Below are 16,803 nucleotides of genomic sequence, written 5' to 3' on the forward strand. Positions count from 1 at the left end.
TGCACCTCAACCAGATAATTTTGGTATCCATCAACAAGCAACAAAAGAAACCTAGAGATGAAGAGCTGAAACATAAAACTCATCACATGGTCTCTACAATCACCTGATTTAAACAAAACTATGATAGTTTGGTACAAGTTGGACAGCACATTGCTGTCAACAACAGGCCACTGAGAGAAATGCTCAAAGCTCCAGGTCTGCTACAACAATAAATATTTAAAAAGGGGCTTTGATTTACTGATTACAATAAGATGATTAAAAATATTGAAAAATAGTCTGTTTTTTTAAAAAGCTTTACAAACTGTATAGACTGAAGGGACAAAGAAAGAGAGTGGTCTGGAGGGTTCAGTCCAAATATTTCACAAAAATAAAGACTGGAGCTGTCATGGTGTGCTGTGTGGGAGGTAGGATAGGACCCAATTGCAGGAGTCACAGACACAGAATGAAAACTAAAAACAGCAGCTTTAATGCTGAACAAACCTTTTACAAAATACACTTCACAAAAACAAACCAAAATCTGAACATGAAACTAGGAACAAAACTGGACACAAGAACCAGAAACTAAGAAACACGGAGGAAAAACACACAGCAAAATGAGGGTACAACACGACAAAGAGCAAGGAAAACACAGGGCTTAAATACACTGAGGGATAACAAGGGAATGAGACACAGGAGGAGAGGACAGCTGGGAGTAATCAAACATGACAACACCAAGGGGAAGCAAAACTAGCAACACTGACATGAGACAAGGGACCATCAAAGTAAAACAGGAAGTATAAGACAGAGACGCAGACTTGACACCGAACAAAGACAACACAGTGGCACAGTGACAGGAGTGACAAAAGACACGAGTGACTGGGGAGGCAGAAGGAACATGGAGACAAGAGTAACCAGACATGGGACATGGGGAAGGCAAAGTAACACACACAGAAAACAAGAGAACCAAAACCATGAATCAACAATCATCAAATAATATAATCACAAAGAATGAAACACAAATACTGGGTCACAGACCTAGTACTGTGACAGGAGCAAATAATGCTTTGATTTTATTGCCCGGGCATTTGAACAGATGTCTGCCAGTGGTGCGTGTCCTGCTGGGAGTGTCAATAGGGACACAAAGAAAAGTTGCAGGACACCAGCCCTCAAGAACTGGAGTTTGAGATCCCTAATATTAAAAGAATGTGCTTTCTTCTCTCTCTCGTGTTGGACTGAGCCCAGACTGAACACCACAGTGACCCACCATCTCATTTTGCCCTAAAACGTGGTATTAAACAGTTGAACATGCAGTTTTTGACATAACATCACAGAAGACGTAGTGCCTCCTTGTGAATTACAGTTGCAGAATAGTGCCACAAGGTGTTGTTGTCCTCCTTTTTGTTGTGTTAGGCTGGAGCACATATGGGTGTACTACTAACAGAGATTAATAGACAAACAAGCTATGCCACTACTTTTTTTACAGGTAGGGGTTGGATTGAACATTCAGCAAACAGTCACAGAACATTCCCTGAATGTCACCTAGCACTCTCCTAGCAAACATACCCATAACACTGGCATTTATTTTTCCAAGAAAACATATTAATCAAATTCTTGCAATGAAAACTACATCCAGATTAACAGAATCAACCTTTTGGGATTTTAATCAAATGTTCAAGAATATTTGAAAAATCTTCTTCAGATAATGTTCCTGTGAGATATAACATTTTGACTCCTTTGTGACATTTGAGTAGAACTGACAGAATCTGCCGAAAAGGGCAGATAGTTGTAGATTGATGGCTTACCACTGAACACAAGGTTCAAATACTGTGAAAATTTACCTAATAAATATTAAATAAGACACATTAAAAATATACAAGAACAGTATTTTAGTTAACTTCACGTGGCCCTACAACTGTTTAAACAATAACAACATCGAGATGTTAGACCCACCAGTTTCACTAAACTGGACCTCCACCACTTGGTCAGAATCCTAAAAGGTGACGAATGGAAGACTGCCTTCAACACTCACCTAGGTCACTTCGAGTATCTTGTCATGCTATTTGGTTTGACCAATGCACCTGCTGTTTTCAAAGCTCTGGTGAATGATGTTCTGAGGGACTTTAACCATTTCGTTTTTGTCTGTCTGGATGACATTCTCGTCTTTTCCAAGACTCACTCCGACCATGTGAACCACATCCGTCTCGTCTTACAGCGCTTTCTGGAAAATTGCCTATTTGTCAAAGGTGAGAAGTGTGATTTCCAGATGCAAACAGTTTCTTTCCTGGGCTTCATTGTGGAGCAGGGCCAGCTCTGGGCAGACCCGGCCAAGATTAGGGCCGTGGTGGAGTGGCCTGAGCCCTAGACTCGGAAAGATTTACAAAGGTTTCTCAGGTTTGCCAATTTTTATAAATGGTTTATTAGGGACTTCAGCAAGGTCGTTGGGCCCCTAACGCAACTCACCTTACCTAAAGTTGTTTTTCAGTGGTCACCCTCCACGCAACACACTTTTGATCAACTCAAGCAGCTTTTCTCCTCCACCATCCTGGTCCAGCAAGACCTCAGCAAACCATTTGTGGTGGAAGTGGACACCTCTGATTCTGGCGTGGAGGCTGTCCTCTCAGAATGCACCAAAGGTAAACTGCATCCATGTGCTTTTATCTCTCAACATTTCTCTTCATCAGAGCAAAACTATGACGTGGGCGATCATGTCAAGTTGGCTCTAGAAGAGTGGAGGCATTGGTTGGAGGGAAATTAGCACCCTATGCTCATCTGGATGGATCATAAGAACAAGCTGCCAAGCGTCCGAATGCCCATCAAGTCAGGTGGGCCCTATTTCACCAAATTCAACTTAACTATCACCTACAGACCCCGATCTTGGAACACAAAGCCAGACGCTCTTTCACACCAGTTCCCACCACATCATGAGGCTTCAGAAAAGGAGAAGCCCAATGTGGTGTGATAGAGACACGGTGGGTCCAGCGAGTGTTGTTTTGAGCCATTTTATTTACTGCGACTGTAGCTCACAAGCTGCCAGCCGCACATGCAACACACCACAATACCCAACAACCCCTGCTTCCCCGTGTTTTTAACACGGCGGACGTGATTGCGGATACCGTGCAGGTACGTCCACACGGCACCGCCGATCACGCCTCACCACACACCCCCATCGCCCGATTGAGGCCAGGGAGCCATCTGGCCGAACCTATTCCCCCAACCGGCTTCCAACCTCGGCAACAGGGCCGTGTCCCTTCCAGAGGCCGCCCACGGCCACCTGGTGAGCCAGCACGACCCTGCAGGCACGGTCATGACCCGCTGCTCACGGGCGGCTGGGCCGGCATCCGTCGCTCCGGAGCATCTCGCGCCTCAATCTCGGACCTAGATTGAGCAGGCTCCCCTGGCACTGGGACCTCCATCTCCCCACACGGTTCCTTCACTGCTCCCGGCTGGAGCAGATCCTCGTGCACCTCCTCCATTTCCGCCTGGAGTGGCTCCTCCACCTCCAGCGGGCACGGACCCTCTCGCACCTCGTCCACCACTAGCTGGAGCGGCACCTCCACCACTCCCGACTGGAGCAGCCCTTCGCACAGCTGCCCCTCTTCCTCTGGCCGGCGTAGACCCTTGCGCGCCTCGTCCGCCTCCTCCGGTTGGAGAGTCTCCTCCACCACTCCCAGCAGGAGCAGCCTTTCACCCGGCTGTTCCCCCTCCTCCGGCAGACGCGGACCCCCGTGCGCCTCGTCCACCACCTCCGGCTGCCGAGGTGCTCCACACAGCTCCTCAACCACTTCCCCACCGCCAGGTTCCACCGGTGTGGTTGGCAGCAGCGGTGTCAACCAAGCCTGGAGCTGCATCGCCAGCTCCGCGATTCGCCCCAGGTTGCGAATCACGTACACAAATACGTACCTCTACGAATTGAACCAAAGAAACTAGCCCCTCGGTTCATTGGGCCGTTTGAGGTATGGTCTGTCATTAACCCTTTAAAGTCGGTCGGAGCGGGCACGCTCCGTTTTGCGTAACTTTTTTAAAATCCCCATAGAACCGGAACCACATAAGCTAGCGCAATAATTTTTTTTGCATATGAAACCGGAGGAGTTGTACTTACATCTTATGCCATCAGCTTGCCATCAGCAAATTGCAATATTTGCAATTTGCTTTGCAAATATTGCATAAAAAGCGCTTGCAGGAACAAAAACATAATATTCCAGAAACACGCTTTGCCGATCCGATCAGCTGTTCATAGCACTTCCTACATTGAAATAGACGTCAGCACGAACTATCGCATGTCCGTCATTACCTGCCCGAAACTGGAAGTGATGTCATTTTCGCGGAAAATGTTTTTTACTTATAGGCCTTATAAGCCTATGCTGGTGTTTTTAAAAGTCATGTTTGACGTTATGCTTTTCTGAATAGTTTCTAGGATGTTTAGAACTCAAATTGCACAGCTGGAAATAGTTTATTTTGATGCACATGCTGTTTTCTTTGCAAATTTGCATTATAGGATTTATTTTCGTTTTTTCTGCAGTATATAAAAATTGGTGTATCTGAAAAATAAAACTATGAAGACACTCAAAATAAATTTCCTGTCGTTGGAAACTATTTTTTGCAACTTTTTTGTATTTAAAGTTTTGAGGGATGAACCGCTTAAATTTCTCTAAGTAGAAATATATGTAAAAAACAAAACAAAAACGATTTTCAATTTTTTTGTAGTTTATTGCAATTTTTTCAATTTCTGTAGTTACTATGGACTTAATGCATACATATTATTAAAATCTGGGCTATAACAGTTGTATTGATGTATAGCAACTTGAAATGCTCCCAAAAATGGCACTACAGCATGTAAAAATATAAAGTAAGCTCTGGTGGATTTGGTTCTATGGTAGGTCTTAAAGGGTTAAAACATGAAGATTCACAATGTTTTTCATGTGTCATAGATGAAGCCATTCCGGACAAGCCCCTTGTTTCTGTTCACATTTCTGTTCACCGGAATAACTGAGGTCAGGATGTTGATGCCAAGGCGTGAAAAGCTGTTCACAGAGCTACACAGAGGGTAAGAACATTTCATGTGCTGATAAAGAGTCAAATCAGAAAAACAAAACTGATTTTTATAGGTTAAAACAAGTATGCAAAGATAAAACAATACTATCTGCACATAAATTAAGACAAAACTATAGTACACATTCAGTCCTTTAACATATCAGTGTATTTGATATATTTGATATTTAGTTCAACAAAGAAGAAACAAACAAGCAAACGGGGGGGTGTAACACTTCAACGTGTGGTTTCTTCCGTGAACTTAGTTGTTGTTTCCTGTTTGGTTAATGCAGCTATGGTTTCCACAGCTATCTGATTTACCATAATTTAAAGGAGGAGGGGAATGTTTACAGTAAGACTAAAAATACTATACACAAGAACTATGGCTGACTGTTTGAACTGTGACAAATGAAAAAACTTTCAAAATGTGAAGACAATCTACAAGACTACATACAGCAACCAGAAATAAAGTTTTTGTTGTTTTTGTGTAACAAAAGCAAAGTTGGCAAAAGCATAGACATTCTGTACTTAAGTAAAAGTACAAATACTGCTGTTAAATACTCCAGTAAAAGTTGAAGTAATGATTCAATTTCTTTACTCAAGGAAAATTACAAGCTCTAAAATGTACTCAAAGTAAAAATTAGCTCTTTGGAGGACGTTTCTATTTTTGTCCAAACTAACTGAACCTTGTGCTATATTAACATAATGATAAAATAATATCAGTAGATATGAATGCAAACTTTAGTCTAACCTTCATTTATTCTAATTATACTCAGCTTGAATCTAAAGAAAAAGAAGGAAAATAAACACTATATTTATTTTCTATTGCCTACATTGTAGATGGTGTTTTTGCCTCTAAACAGGAAAATGTGTACAGTCTCAGCAAGTGGGGGAACCCTAAAATTAGTTGTAATGGCTCGGTGTGGGTAAAAGAATCACAAATAACAATTTCTATTGAGAGCTCCAGTAGGTTTCCTTGTTGTACAGGCTGTGATCAGCTGCTGCTTTGTGTATGTACACAACAGAATTCGCCAAATTGTAACCAGATGTGTCATGAGTTGTCCTGGCTGATTTCCATTCTCTACACTGACAGTACACTGTTTATGCGGTCTTATTTTCTAGGCTGTATAAAGTTGGTAGGAAGATGAAATTCAGTCAATAAATCTCAGCATCAACAGCTAAAATTCATGTTAGGTTACATCATGAATGTGGCCTCCTTTAGCAGTAATGATACCTGTAACAAATGTAGCATATTTGCAGCTCTGGAGGCCAGGATTACTGAATTGGAGACTCGGCTTCGCACCCTTCATTCACCCGTAGCTAGCCAGGCCCCTGTAGCTGGTGCAGCCGAAGATAGCGTAGGCCCCGCTAGCTGTTCCCCGGCAGACCCCAAGCAGCTGGGGAAAGAGGGCAGCTGGGTGACGGTGAGGAGGAAGCATAGTCCTAAACAGAAGCCCCAGGTACACCACCAACCTGTTCATGTGTCTAACCGTTTTTCCCCACTCGGCGACACACCCACCAGGGGTCAAACACTGGTAATTGGTGATTCTGTTCTCAGACATGTGAAGCTAGAGACACCGGCAACCATAGTCAATTGTCTTCCAGGGGCCAGAGCAGGCGACATTGAAGGAAATTTAAAACTGCTGGCTAAGGGTAAACGTAAATTCAGTAAAATCATAATTCACGTCGGCAGTAATGACACCCGGTTACGCCAATCGGAGGTCACTAAAATCAATATTGAATCTTTGTAGTTTTCTCTGGTCCCCTCCCCAATCAGACCAGGAGTGACATGTTTAGCCGCATGTTCTCCTTAAATTGCTGGCTGTCTGAGTGGTGTCCCAGAAACGATGTGGGCTTCATAGATAATTGGCAAACCTTCTGGAGGAAACCTGGTCTTGTTAGGAGAGACGGCATCCATCCCACTTTGGATGGAGCAGCTCTCATTTCTAGAAATATGGACAAATTTATTAAACCCCCCAAAATATGACTATCCAGAGTTGGGACCAGGAAGCAGAGTTGCAGTCTTACACGCCTCTCTGCAGCTTCTCTCCTCCTGCTACCCCCCCAAAAACCCATCTCCATAGAGACTGTGTCAGCTCCCAAACAGACAAAAAACAAACTAAAAACCAGCAATAAACAACTTAAACATAAAAAATCACAAAGAAAGAACAATACAGTATCCACATCTGAACCAAAGAGTAAAACAGTGAAATGTGGATTATTAAATATTAGGTCTCTCTCCTCCAAGTCTCTGTTAGTACATGACTTAATAATTGATCAACAAATCGATTTACTGTGCCTTACAGAAACCTGGTTGCAGCCGGATGAGTATGTTAGTTTAAATGAATCAACACCCCCGAGTCATTCTAACTACCAGAAATCTCGAAGCACAGGCCGAGGGGGCGGTGTGGCAGCAATTTTTCACACCAGCCTATTAATTAACGAAAGACCCAGACAGACTTTTAATTCATTTGAAAGCCTGATGCTTAACCTTGTCCACCCCAGCTATAAAACTCAGAAACCAGTCTTACTTGTTATCATCTATCGTCCACCTGGGCCTTACACAGAGTTTCTCTCTGATTTCTCAGACTTTTTATCTGATTTAGTGCTCAGCTCAGATAAAATAATTATTGTGGGTGATTTTAACATCCATGTAGATGCTAAGAATGACAGCCTCAACATGGCATTTAATCTGTTATTAGACTCAATTGGCTTCTCTCAAAATGTAAAAGAACCTACCCACCACTTTAATCACACTCTAGATCTTGTTTTAACATATGGCATAGAAACTGAACATTTAACAGTGTTTCCTGAAAACCCTCTGCTGTCTGATCATTTCCTGATAACATTTACATTTACAATAACTGATTACACAGCAGTGGAGAGTAGACTTTATCACAGTAGATGTCTTTCTGAAAGTGCTGTAACTAAGTTTAAGAATATAATCCACCCACTGTTATCATCTTCAATGCCCTGTACCAACATAGAGCAGAGCAGCTATCTGAACGCTACCCCAACAGAGGTCGATTATCTTGTTAATAATTTTATCTCCTCACTACGTACGACTCTGGATACTGTAGCTCCTGTGAAAACTAAGGTCTCAAATAAGAAGTACCTGACTCCGTGGTATAATTCTCAAACACGTAGCCTAAAGCAGATGACTCGTAAACTGGAGAGGAAATGGTGTGTCACAAATTTAGAGGATCATCATTTACCCAGGAGAAATAGTTTGCTGCTTTATAAGAAAGCCCTCCGCAAAGCTAGAACATCTTACTATTCGTCACTCATTGAAGAAAATAAGAACAACCCCAGGTTTCTCTTCAGCACTGTAGCCAGGCTGACAAAAAGTCAGAGCTCTTTTGAGCCAACCATCCCTTTAATGTTAACTAGTAATGACTTCATGAACTTCTTCACAAATAAAATTCTTATCATTAGAGAAAAAATTACCAATAATCATCCCACAGATGTAATATTATGGTAAATGGCCTGTATTTGTATAGCGCTTTACTAGTCCCTAAGGGCCCCAAAGCGCTTTACACATCCAGTCATCCACACAGACATTCACACACTGGTGATGGTAAGCTACATTGTAGCCACAGCCACCCTGGGGCGCACTGACAGAGGCGAGGCTGCCGGACACTGGCGCCACCGGGCCCTCTGACCACCACCAGTAGGCAACGGGTGAAGTGTCTTGCCCAAGGACACAACGACCGAGACTGTCCAAGCCGGGGCTCGAACCGGCAACCTTCCGATTACAAGGCGAACTCCCAACTCTTCAGCCAACCAAAAAGCCATCTCTAGACCCAGCAGTCTTAGCTAATTATAGGCCAATCTCCAACCTTCCTTTCATATCAAAAATCCTTGAAAGAGTAGTTGTCAAACAGCTAACTGATCATCTGCAGAGGAATGGCTTATTTGAAGAGTTTCAGTCAGGTTTCAGAGCTCATCACAGCACAGAAACAGCTTTAGTGAAGGTTACAAATGATCTTCTTATGGCCTCTGACAGTGAACTCATCTCTGTGCTTGTCCTGCTAGACCTCAGTGCTGCGTTCGATACTGTTGACCATAATATCCTATTAGAGCGATTAGAACATGCTGTAGGTATTACAGGTACTGCACTGCAGTGGTTTGTATCATATCTATCTAATAGACTCCAATTTGTTCAAGTAAATGGAGAGTCCTCTTCACACACTAAGGTCAATTATGGTGTTCCACAGGGTTCAGTGCTAGGACCAATTCTATTTACATTATACATGCTTCCCCTAGGCAGCATCATTAGAAGACATAGCATAAATTTTCACTGCTATGCAGATGACACGCAGCTCTATCTATCCATGAAGCCAGGTAACACACACCAATTAGTTAAACTGCAGGAATGTCTTAAAGACATAAAGACCTGGATGGCCGCTAACTTTCTGCTTCTTAATTCAGATAAAACTGAGGTTATTGTACTCGGCCCTGAAAATCTTAGAAATATGGTATCTAACCAGATTCTTACTCTGGATGGCATTACCTTGGCCTCCAGTATCGCTGTGAGGAACCTTGGAGTCATTTTTGACCAGGACATGTCCTTCAATGCACATATTAAACAAATATGTAAGACTGCTTTCTTCCATTTGCGCAACATCTCTAAAGTTAGAAATATCCTGTCTCTTAGTGACACTGAAAAACTAGTTCATGCATTTATTACTTCCAGGCTGGACTACTGTAATTCATTATTATCAGGATGTCCTAAAAACTCGCTGAAAAGCCTTCAGCTAATCCAAAATGCTGCAGCAAGAGTACTGACAGGGACTAGAAAGAGAGAGCAGATTTCTCCTGTTTTGGCTTCCCTTCATTGGCTTCCTTTTAAATCCAGAACTGAATTCAAAATCCTACTCCTCACATACAAGGTCTTAAATAATCAGGCCCCATCTTATCTTAATGACCTTGTAGTACCATATCACCCTATTAGAGCACTTCGCTCTTGCACTGCAGGCCTACTTGTTGTTCCTAGAGTATTTAAAAGTAGAATGGGAGGGAGAGCCTTCAGTTTTCAGGCCCCTCTTCTGTGGAACCAGCTTGTTCCATGCCTCTGTCAGTGTCCCCCAGGGTGGCTGTGGCTACAATGTAGCTTGCCATCACCAGTGTGTGAATGTGTGCATGAATGGGTGGATGACTGGATGTGTAAAGCACTTTGGGGTCCTTAGGGACTAGTAAAGCGCTATACAAATACAGGCCATTTACCATTTACCATTTATTCAGGAGACAGACACTATCTCTGCTTTCAAGATTAGGCTTAAAACTTTCCTTTTTGCTAAAGCATATATTTAGGGCTGGACCAGGTGACCCTGAATCCTCCCTTAGTTATGTTGCAATAGACGTAGGCTGCCGGGGATTCCCATGATGCATTGAGTTTTTCCTTTCCAGTCACCTTTCTCACTCAGTATGTGTTAATAGACCTCTCTGCATTGAATCATATCTGTTATTAACCTCTGTCTTTCTTCCACAGCATGTCTTTATTAGGGATGGGTATCGTTTAGGTTTTATCCGATACCAGTACCAAACCGGTACTTTTGAAACGGTGCCGGTGCTTAAACGGTGCTCGAACCGGTGCTTAAAGAATGGAGAACACACACTTTGTCCAAAAACCTCTCATGTTTAGCTGTTTTTTTGAAAAAAGATAACAATGTTAGCCTTTTCTGCAGCTACAGGGCATATATGGTATCACTCTTGGCTGGAAGCAGTGCTTAATCAATGGAAAAAACACCAACTTTGTCCAAAAACCTCTCATGTTTAACTGTTTCCCACTTTTTCTTTGGTCATTTTAGCCTTTTTGGCCAGGGTGAAGGGAGTATCTGCCATCAAACAAGAAGACAGCCGCATGTAACTACGACGGTGTTTGCTAGTTCACCTTACATGCATTAATTTAATAACGTGGTTAGCCTACTCAACGTAAATTACACACGAACAACATGAAGCTACTCACGCAGAGAAGAACGGCTGCTGCTGCCATCATCATCCATCATCATTTCTGCTACACTGGCAGGGCTAGGGGCCAGGACTCTACTCTTCGGGTTCTTGGGGGATGTTGCTAACTCTGGGTCCGATAACAGGCACCACACCCGCAGTAGATGTGCACGGTGTGAGGTCTAGCAGCAAGCTATCAAATACGGTGCATTTCTCGGCTTTTAACAAAATGCTATACGTCACTAGGTGTTTCATCAGATTCGAGGAGTTACCTCCTTTGCACAGTGTCACAGTATCACCTTAAAGCACTTGTTGCAGGCTGCTGAGTTTGCATATTTTGCTATGAAGTACAGCCAGACTTTTGACCGCTTGGCCTTGGGCATTTTTAATCTGTAGGTTTGCTCTAAAAGAACTTACGTACCTGGGCCCGCCTACTACGCTTGCAAAGGTAAAATGATTGGCTAGAATCCAAAGTGTATGACATCTCAGGAAAAAAAGAAGCACCGAAATAAAGCACCGAAATGTGCGCTGCTTTTCGGTCTGGTTACTACCGTTTATGTCAGAACCGGTGCCATAATGACACCGGATACCGGTACCCATCCCTAGTCTTTATCCTGTTTTCCTTCTCTTGCCCCAACCGGTAAGAGAAGATGGCCGCCCCTCCCTGAGCCTGGTTCTGCCGGAGGTTTCTTCCTGTTAAAAGGGAGTTTTTCCTTCCCACTGTCGCCAAAGTGCTTGCTCATAGGGGGTCATATGATTGTTGGGTTTTTCTCTATACCTATGAAGCGCCTTGAGGCGACTTTTGTTGTGATTTGGCGCTATATAAATAAAATTGAATTGAATTGAATTGAATCAATCGTAGTAGAGATTAACTCTGAAAATGAAACCATAGCCACTGTACAACTCGCACACTGTTCGTTACTTTAAATCCGTCATAGTACAGCAAACTAACCTGTGTATCCTGCACTAACCTGCAGAGGATTTTCATGAGACCTTTAAATAACAGTTAGTCTACCTCAGTCTGATTTACAGCATGTTTCATAATCTGAAAAATCATAATGTCACATGTAGAGACCCAATATCTAATTTTAACACATGAGGACTTACAAGCTTTAAATCTGCACTTTATCAAACCCCGCTGAGCAATCCTTACCTTTAAATCCAACCTCTCTTCTTCCTCTCCTGTCCTGTCTTTCTTATCTTTCTTGATATCTGAGTGAAGTTGGCTCTTTATTTTCTCATTGTGAAATACAGCAACTCAACCTTTAGCTAGCAACACACTGCGTGACAAACATTTTGTGTGTTAGGCTGATAGAAATATTCCATTTGAAATTACCTGCCACTTAAAAAAATAAATAAGATAAATAAATAAAAATTGTTTTTTGTTTTTTTGATTTTTTGTTGTTATTTTTTTGTTTGGGTTTTTTTTTCCACAGCCAATGAAGCTGCCCTAATTATTCCGTCTCTGAGTCCTGTGTTTTGGGTCTTACCACACAGCTCACCCTGACAGCTAACACCTCAAACTATCAAGCTTCCATCCAAAAACTGTTTAATTAAAAAAGTGTAATAAAATAACAAGAAAAAAACAACTGCAGAAAATGAATGGATATTGCTTTGAGCTGTAGATGTGCAGTTTGAGAAATTGTAATAAACAACGTGGTACTTTTTTACCTGCTTTGAGTCTCTTGAAATTAATTCTGTAGTATGTTGAAAATGATAAAAAATATAAATCTATAAAATGTTTTTAAGACACAAATGCACAATAATAAAAACCCTATAAATAGATAAACCGCACAGATGAGCAAGTTATTTAAGCAAATCAAGATCTGAAATGATTCCTGCATTAAATCAGACCAACTACTGCTGGACCAGCAGAACTTAAGTGACCTTGATGATACTGAAACTACACCAGCAGTCAAAAGTTTGGACACGCCTTCTCATTTAATGTTTTTTCCTTTATTTTTTACTACTTTCTATATTGTAGATACATACTAAAGACATCAAATATATGAAGCAAGATATACAGAATTATCAACTTTTCTCTTTGCTACAGAACTCTAAATATGGTTCATATTTCAGAATCCTGAATGTAGACACCCTTTGCTTTGTTGACAGCGCTGCAAACCCTTGGCCTTCTCTCAGTGAGCTTCATGATGTAGACACTTGAAATGGTTTTCACTTCACAGGTGTGCCTTGTCAGGGTTCATTTGTGCAATTTCGTGTCTTCTTAATGGAGTTGGGACCATCAGTTGTGTTGTGCAGAAGTCAGGCTGGTACACAGCTGACAGCCCTATTTGACAACTGTTAGAATTTAAATTATGGCAAGAACCAATCAGCTATGTAAAGAGAAACAACAGTCCATCATTACTTTATGAACTGAAGGTCAGTTAGTCCGGAAAATTGCTAAAACTTTGAATGTGTCCCCAAGTGCAGTCACAAAAACCATCAAGCGCTACAATGAAACCATCTCACATGAGGGCCGACCCAGGAAAGGAAGACCAAGAGTCATCTCTGCTGCTGAGGACAAATTCATCTGAGTCACCAATCCCAAGTTAACAGCACCTCAGATTAGAGCCCAGATAAATGCCACACAGAGTTCCAGTAGCAGACACATCTCCACATCAACTGTTTAGAGCAGACTGTGTGAATCAGGCCTTTATGGTCAAACAGCTGCTAAGAAACTATGACTAAGAAAAAGCAACAAGTAGAAGAGATTTGTATGGGTCAAGAAACACAAGGAATGGACATTAGACCAGTGGAATCTGTCCTTTGGTCTGAGTAAGAATTTGAGATCTTTGGTTCCACCCGCCGAGTCTTTGTGCAGCGCAGAAAAGATGAACGGATGGTCTTTACATGCATGGTGTGATGGTGTGGGTGTACATTGCTGGTGACACTGGGTACGCTGGGTACCACACCATCCTGCAGCAACATGCAGTCCCACCTGGTTTGCGTTTAGTTGGACCATCATTTAGTTTTTCAACAGGACAACGACCCCAAACACATGTCCAGGCTGTGTAAGGGCTATTTGACCAAAAAGGAGGGTGATGGAGTACTGGACCAGATGGCCTGGCCTCCACAGTCACCTGACCTAAACCCAATTGAGATGATTTGGGATGAGATGGACCGCAGAGTGAAGGCAAAAGGGCCAACAGGTGCTCAGCATCTCTGGGAACTCCTTCAAGACTGTTTTCCAGTGAATCCGCCAAGAGTGTGCAAAGCAGTAATCAAAGGGTGGCTATTTTGAAGAATCTAAAATATAAAACATTTTGAGTTACTTCGCACTTTGTTTACTACATAATTCCATGTGTTCATTCATAGTTTGATGCTTTCAGTGAGAATCTACAATGTAAATAATCATAAAAATAAAGAAACACCATTAAATGAGAAAATGTGTTCAAACGTTTGACTGCTAGTGTAAAAAGTTTCATAGTTTTAAAGTTTAAAGCACAGGGTGCAGATAATTTCTAATCCCCACTTTATAAAGTCTAATGGGGAATTCTTTCACTAGAAAACAGTGAACAAAATAATTTACAAATGTTTTTCTGAAACTCCTAAAGAGACGAGCTGGGAAACATTTAAAGTGAGTCTTAATGCTCATCTGTCTTTCATGAAGTTTTATGAAATAGCTATAAATACCACAAAAAGATGATGAACCATCCACAGAGCTACATATAAGGTATGATATATCAGTGTGGTGCTAAATCAACGCAGGAATAAAACAATATCTGTGCATAAAACTTGAGACGCATATCAATGTATATAATAACACTTAAACCAAGAAAGAAAAAAGTTAGAAGAAAAGAAGGAACCAACTGTTATCAATTATAGGTGATATTTTAATGTGTGGTCACTTACTACAAAATGTCTTGTTTCCTGTGGCTCTGCTTCTCGCATTCAGCATTGTGAGACACTGCTGTGAGAAAACAGTGAGAGTGTGGAGGTAAGCATCACGACACAGAGCTCTCAGTTCACACTCCTTCTTTATTTGTCTCCAACATCAACTGCACATATCGCGCCACAAAACAGAAGAACACACTTCCTCAACACTGGGTGTGAGTGGAGCCCTCTAGTGGTCCACCACACATGCCCCCCCGAACACCCAGCAGAACTAGTCCAGGACCCGGGGCCTAAGCAAACGGCCGGAACGGCTGAACCGGGGGGTGGGGAACTGACAGAGGGCAACCCAGCCCGGAAGCGAGGCTGGCACTGGCGGTCAGAAAAAGCTGCAGACGACTTGGACTCCGGTGATTGTGGATCACTCCTGGGGGAAAAAACAGAATCCATCAGCCCGGTGGCAGGTGGGCGGCCGCGACGAGGGGCCTGGGCCGGGACCACCTGATCCTCTTGCATAACATGTGCAGGCTTAAGTCTGTCAACAGAGACAACCTCCTGCCGACCGCCAAAGTCCAAAATGAAATGTTTGTTGCCTGGTTTAAGAACCCTGTACGGCCCGTCATATGGGGGACGCAGCGGAGTCCTATGGGCATCGTGCCTGACGAAAACGAAACGAGCAGAGTCCAACGAACTCGGAACAAAAGTGTCAGGCAGGCAGTGGTGCACGGGACCAGGAACAGGAAACGAGCCTTTCGGGGGGCGAAAAGGCAACAAAGAGGGATCAAAACATGGGGGAGGGCTCTCAGGCAAGAATTCCCCGGGACCCGGAGGGGCTGGCCGAGGACCAGTTCAGCCGGGGAAACCCCGAGGTCTTCTTTAACCGCGCTACGCAATCCCAGCAAAACCCACGGAAGACGGTCGACCCAGTCGCCACCTGTTAAGGAAGCCCGGAGCGCGGCCTTAAGAGACCGGTGAAACCGTTCGCACATCCCGTTAGCTTGCGGGTGGTATGCTGTGGTGCGGTGGACCTTGACCCCCAGGCCGTCAGCCATAGCAGACCAAAGCTCAGAAACAAACTGTGGGCCCCTGTCCGAGGTAATGTCAGCAGGGGGACCGAAACGGGAAACCCACGTCGACAAAAACGCTCTGGCCACCGTCGCCGCTGTCGTGGACGCCAGTGGCACCACCTCCGGCCACCTGGTTGTGCGGTCCACCACAGTCAAAAGGTGCGTGAAACCCTGTGACTGCGGCAAGGGACCAACCAGGTCCACATGAACGTGATCGAAACGCCGATACGGAAAGGTTCGAGGGGTGCCTGCGTGTGCCGGTGGATTTTTGAGCGTTGGCATGGGACACAAACCGCCGCCCATTCTTTCACCGTCTTGCGAAGGCCCGGCCAAACGAACCTGGCGCTGACCAGCTTGACCGAGGCCCGGACGCCGGGATGAGAGAGGGCATGCACCGAGTCAAAAACACGACGACGCCACGAAAGGGGAACCACCGGGCGGGGGCGGCCGGTAGAAACGTCGCAAAGAAGGCGCGGACCGCCGTCCCACACCGGGGTGTCCTCCAGCACGAGGCCCGTTTTCATCGACTGAAGCGCCAGGATGTCCGGGTCAGCATGCTGCTCGGCGGCCATGGCAGCGTAGTCGACGCCGACATACACTGGAGAAACCAACACACGTGACAGACAGTCAGCGACGTGATTGGACTTACCAGCCACGTGCTGAATGTCTGTGGTAAACTCCGAAATGGCCGCCAACTGGCGCTGCTGGCGTGCGCTCCATGGGTCAGAGACCTTGGACATCGCAAACGTCAAAGGTTTGTGGTCAACGTACGCAGTAAAGTTGCGACCCTCGAGGAAAAAACGAAAATGCCGTGTCGCGAGGTGCAGGGCTAGCAACTCCCTGTCAAAAACACTGTACTTGCGTTCGGCATCCCGGAGCGTACGACTGAAAAAGGCGAGCGGTTGCCAGAGACCTGAAACCCGCTGTTCCAACACCCCACCCACTG

Source organism: Oreochromis niloticus, linkage group LG22 (genome assembly GCF_001858045.2).
Source record: "Oreochromis niloticus isolate F11D_XX linkage group LG22, O_niloticus_UMD_NMBU, whole genome shotgun sequence".
NCBI lineage: Eukaryota > Metazoa > Chordata > Actinopteri > Cichliformes > Cichlidae > Oreochromis > Oreochromis niloticus.